This window comes from Panicum virgatum, chromosome 8K (assembly GCF_016808335.1).
Source record: "Panicum virgatum strain AP13 chromosome 8K, P.virgatum_v5, whole genome shotgun sequence".
Classification (NCBI taxonomy): domain Eukaryota; kingdom Viridiplantae; phylum Streptophyta; class Magnoliopsida; order Poales; family Poaceae; genus Panicum; species Panicum virgatum.
Window position 1 is genome coordinate 6,141,323 of NC_053143.1, and position 5,951 is coordinate 6,147,273.

The 5,951-nt window shown below is 41.5% G+C and overlaps 1 long non-coding RNA gene across 2 annotated transcripts; it reads right to left on the reverse strand.

Annotated features, from left to right (window-relative positions):
* Nucleotides 1-1,179: 1,179 nt before the first annotated feature.
* LOC120643720 lies at nucleotides 1,180-5,741 on the reverse strand. Of its 2 annotated transcripts, XR_005663141.1 has the most exons (6): nucleotides 5,650-5,741; nucleotides 5,442-5,566; nucleotides 5,182-5,256; nucleotides 4,149-4,201; nucleotides 2,496-2,582; nucleotides 1,180-1,509 (listed from the first exon to the last, which is right to left on the reverse strand). It is a non-coding gene; the product is annotated as an uncharacterized LOC120643720 (long non-coding RNA). The 2 variants fall into 2 exon arrangements; XR_005663140.1 differs by having other exon boundaries at nucleotides 5,442-5,723.
* Between the last annotated feature and the right edge of the window lie 210 nt (nucleotides 5,742-5,951).

A 5,951-nucleotide genomic window follows, 5' to 3' on the forward strand; every position in this document is an offset into this window, starting at 1 on the left:
CCGGCGATGGAAGGCCGCTTGCTAGATGTCGGCCGAGGGAAGGAGCACACGCCGCCGCCGGCGGCGGCGACAGGAGCACATCGCACTCGCTACTTGGTCGCGGTAAACTTGGCTCGCACCAGATCTATCTTCGCCTCTCCCATCATCACGGTTGCAAGTTCCATCGACTTCAGCTTGGGCCTTGGGCTCAATCAATGATAATATAATAATAATAGAAACAAACTTAATTACCCACAACACAAACCCCTTGCGAACCCATGATTTTAGGTTTGGTTTCTTGATGAGTGATGTTTTCAATTGTTTGTGCCCTCTTTCCTAACTAGCCGATCTAATTCCATGCACATCTTCTCTTGTATTTGCAGGTATTTCTACTTGCCTTGTCAATTGCTTATGCTGCCGTCGTTCTCGACGTGGCCGACATGTACGCTCATAGCTGGATTGAAAAGCTGCAGATGCTGCCGCTCTGCATCCTTGCTGTCGCAGCACCAATGCTTTGGGTGATCATGTTCCGAAAATTTCAAGATGCAGAGGGGTAAACAAAAGCTGCTCATTATTTCTCGAAATTTTTTTCTAATCCGTTATACTATATGGATTTGGAATGTCATCGTGTTGTAAATTACCTCGTATGATTGTGCGCACCTGTTGATCTTCCCCCGGCTATATCTTTTCCACAGGAAGGGAGGGAGGACACGGTTGTGAATTTGTGCTGCAGAGTAGTAGGAGAGAGTTGTAATCAGTTCATGCTTAATTAGCCTTGTGATCGAAGGTGGACTGTACATTTTCATATAACTGTCACTCTGACAGCACAATTACTCTAACGGGAGTAAAACCCAGCTTTTATAAAAAGATTACTATATGTTTGTAATATCCGTTCAATTCTACCGATTTTATTGACGAAAAAAAAGTACGGATTATATTGCTACTACAAGCACCAGGTCAGATTTCGTTGCATGTGAAGAATACCGCAGATACAGCTAATTTCTCGTTGTGCCAATCCGTACTACTATGTGAAGTGGAACTGTGATCGATTGGCATATAATGACTCCTCAATGAAGACACCAATGAAATAAAATAGCTTCAATGCATCCAAATAAGTTTATTTAGGTTGAGAATGTCTATATACGTCAGGGCTGAATAATGTGATTTCACCTAGAATCATGACCTTCCGATTAACCAAGCTGTCACCATTAACCATAGTTCCACCATTTTAACTCAATTAATCCACTATGCACCCAGTCACCTGGGTACATATGGTGATGATGCATACATAGCTCACAAGGTTCACTTACACAAAAGAGTGGTTCAAGTTACAACACAAGTTGTTCATTGCACTTGGTTCACATCAGAGTTCAACAGCAGAAACTACAATACGATAGTTGGAAGATACACGCCCTTGGGGCCAATGCCACAACCCACGAGTTACACCACCGCTCATAGGCTAAACCCATCGCTCCCAATCCACCGAAGGGTGAGCAGTGTAGCAATAACCATAAACCAGGCCCGTCTCTCCTGCAAAAACTTAGACGGAGCACCATGAGCACATGAGTGTAATCAATAGGACTTGCCTAATATAACAAACATAGGATAATGCATTTGATTGTAGCAAGGTATACAAGTTGGTTTGCCTAGAAGCAGTTGTGCAACAAATACGTGGTTGTCTATCCTACTCTAAGCATAGAAAGGTTTAACAAACATGAACATTAGGTGCCAAAGGTGAAGCTTCATCTTCCAAGAGCCCTTTCATTGACAACACTACTCTGAAGCTAGGAGTTATAAATATGCTAGTAACCAATAGTGCGGTATTACGAATTATCAAAATAAGTCAACTATGCAGAGGGGGTACAAGTTCTACCCAGCAAAGACCGAGGCTATTGCCCATACGATCCCCTCAAAATCTGCAAGGAGTAACTCACCACCTCAACATTTCTCACACCCGACCCAGTGGCCTATGAGCAGTTTGAGATGTGCCGGTATACTAGCAATCCTAACTAGCCCATGCCCCAAGTTGCGCCGAATCCACGGAGCTACCAGATCGCGACATAATATTAGAGTTACCATTCTCATACATGGCAAATGGTCTGTTCAAGGGTGTTCAAGACACACTACGACAGATGTGACGGTTCTTAAATGACCCAAGTGAGTTATACCATCCAAGACCCTGTCTCACTATGAGTCACCCATTGCCAGTCCTTGCATCAAGTTCATGAAGTTGACCATGTTTTAAATTATTCATTACTAAGCAAGCAATTCCTATCTCGCGCTAACTGTGAGAAACCCATCACAAGTCCTAATTCTACAGTGTCTAAGCAATTAAGCAGGGATTACGTGCTAGAAGGTGTAATCAATACTTCAAGGTAAAGTTGTGAACAATAATGATGATAGCTCAAATAGGTGCGCCATGGAGTCTAGTCACAATATCCTATACATACATATGCATAGAGGTATAACATAGTCAGTTACACAATTATAAAAGGGAGAGATGCTTAAGAGCCTACCTTGGTGCTCCATGGGTTCAACAGGTTTGGGTTCATTAACGTACTCGGATTTAGACCCAATGGTCACGTCCTCAGTTGTTTCAACTCCTACATGAATAAAATGCCATACATAAGTAACATGATGCTCATGAGTTGCTATGATATGACCATGAAACAAACATAAACAGTTAGGGTAACGCTACTAGTAGGTCATGAGCTAATAGTAATAGATTGTCAGCTATCACATACGGATTGTCCGAGTGTATGGTCGGACTGTCCGTGTGAACTACCTCGGACGGTCCGTGAACAAATCAAGACGTGTAGAATTGTGGCTTGGTGCTCTCAAGGACTGTCCAATTGCTGTGGTGGACTGTTCGTTTGAGAAAATGTAACACCTCTGTAATGGAGATAGACATATATGGACTGTCTGTACATGTGTGTGACCTCAAAACATAGGGATGAAAAAATCTGTCCTGACCGGCACCGTATACAGTATATACTGATTGTGTACTGTATTTTCTGGAAAAACAGAAAAAGTAAAAAAAATCCAGAATCTGGTGAAATCAGGACTGAAAACAGTTGGAGCTGTTCCCTGACCGTATTTAGGCTTCATTTGGCACAAAGGGGGCATAACCCACGTGAGATATCTTCCAAGCAGGGATTGGGTTGATACCCTTCCCTTCACCCAATCCCTATCCACCTGGTGATTTTAATCACCAAAATCCCGTGGCTCATTTGGAAGCGACCTTGATTAGCTTTCGATTCGCTGGTTGCTGCGGTGCAACAATTATATGTGCAAGCATTGACTTCAGCATAGAAATTACTCTAGTCTAGCATAAGATGCGCATATTGCTAAGTCTCTCCAACATCATTAAACATGCAGAAAATTATAAAACATGTACAAAATTCTTCTGGAAAAAAAGAGAGGAAAATAATATAAGTAGCCCCAGAAGTTTTGGACTGTACATTAACTAAATATTACTCACTTCATTCCAAATTATGACTTTTCTAGATATGTAGCTATGCTAAAAACTCAGAAGATACATGCAGAAAATACAAGAAGACAAATGATTAAGATACATGCGATGAGCCGCAAAAATTCAAACGTAGCAATAAGCAATGAGTTGTACTACAAAAAATTAAGCCTTTTTAGCTGGTATGGACCTGGTACATATTAGTACCCAAAAAATGGTACCTGAATAGGGAGCAGCACCGCTATTCAGATTTTTAAATGCATACATAGATTTGTATTGGAAGCACAGTATCTCTTTGGCATGACTTTTAAATGAGAAGACACAGTAGCTCTAGATTTAAATGCATAGGAATGCCAAAGGTTTTTAACTGCATAAAGAGATACGTCATCTTTCCAATTGAAATGCATAAGGCTACTACATTACTGCTAACATGATCTAAATTACTAAGCTAGCTAGTCAAGCAGAACTGAGCAAAGTAGTGCAGAACTAAACAGAGGACTGGACAAGGTGCTTACAGATGACACCATGAACCAAGATGTTTACAGATAACAAATTAAAGAAAAACTAGAGTATTCTGGTTCTATGCACACATTATGCAGTAAAATAAAGCCATTTTGGTCTATTATTTGTCACTATCTGAATATAAAAAGCAAGTGGAGATGTAATTAATGTCGTAACTGGTGAGTGGAGATGTAACTACCTCTTAAGTTGTCTCTGGCCTGCATTCGACATTGCTTATATCATGCTCTGATTCTGTATATGGAAAGGATTAGGCAAAATGTCAGATATGCTGAAAATGAAAAATAAGAAAAGAGGCAAAGAGCTAAGAAAACAAGTAATATTAAACAGATGACTTAGTGGCTAGCTGGCTGACTGATGGCTCTGTTCAATTGACAAGCCCAATTAAAAAACTAATTGCATCCTTGCTAGTGAGCATGTTTTAAACAATAATTGAGGTAGCTATAATCCCACTACCCTCCTTTTTCTGAACAATGGAAACACTAACATCATAGAAAAATAGTAGTCTCAAGCCTACTTCTGTTTGAGCAGAAGCAATTGAAAATGGGAAAATAGCATCTTGAACCCATTTTTTATATAAAACTGGAAAAAAAACTGAATAAAATCCAAAAAAAATGTAGGGTCCTATGCAAATAGGTTACAAAAATAGTGCTACACATTCCAACTAATCAAATATCTGTTACAAATCGGTATCCATTTGTAATGGACAATACGGATTGAACTGGTGATCTTGCTGGACTTGTAACACACAGTACTTGGAAAGCACAGAAGAAATAGCTCCATATGCTAGTAAATATCTGCGATATTTTGGATACAATCCACAACCAAATGAACCATTACAAGAATACAAGTCTTCGATGCCCCCCGTTTGGTTCAGCTCGATTAAGTCTTTTTATTTTCAATTTGATACTCGCATTCTTTTCCAGATGCTGCTTCAGTACACTTGTTTCTCCAAAAAAGAAAAAAAGAAATGAATATCTGTGTTCAAAATTAGTACACCACTACACCTTAACACTAGATGCTGCTATTGTCAGTGACACTGCACATCATTAGGTTAAAAAGTATGATATGTCGATGAGTCGTTAAAATGTCTGACTACACCAGATCATAAAATTAACTAAGAATTTGCCTGTGACTCATTACATATTAAATAATAAGTTAATAAGGATTCAGAAGCGAACCAATGGATTATTGAGGAAAATTGAACAACTCACCAAACCTTCGTAGGTGACAAAATACAACCTTGAACAATTCACCAAACCTTCATAGCTGACAAAGTACACTCCAAACTGTACGGTAGCACAAGATGCATTCAGATTTACAACGTTTATGAGAAGGGAAAAAAAACTACACTGGAATTGGCTGAGGAAGGCCAGATCTACAGCTCCAATGCAACGGGCATCCTATGCCGCACATGGAAAGAAGGACCATCGATCTGGTTGCCCATTTGAAAAAAGGGAAGGAAAGGGCGTACCAGTTCGATGCTCGTCACGGGCGACGCGCCCCGACGGAGACTCAGCAAAGGACGCGCTGCTCGCCCAGCCATCGCCGCGGAGTGGCGCACCTGGTCACTGGAGGAGCCGCCACGCCACTCCAACCCTAGCGAGAAGGCAGGTATGAGCCGAGGAGGAGAAAGGGGGAGGGAAGGGGACAAGGAGGCGGAGGAGTTGGGAAAGGTACACCTCTGGATCCGCGGCGCCGTCGTCGGAGTCGCCGGCCACGGCGGCTCACGCACGGTAGAGATTGGTGAGGAATGGGGGTGGGTCGATTCAGCCCAGGAACGGTTGCTCTCCCGGAACACGGATGGCGGGGGATTTGGGCTCAAAACGTGGCCCAAGCGCACCAACCCTCACTTTCAGCCCACTTTTTGAATGAACCTGAGATACGTTTCCGATTGGTTTGTTCCACTTCTACTGATTTCGTTTTCCCAGCAGGCTTTTCAAATTTGATTGTATTTTCCGAGTAAAATAAAACATCTTTTAAG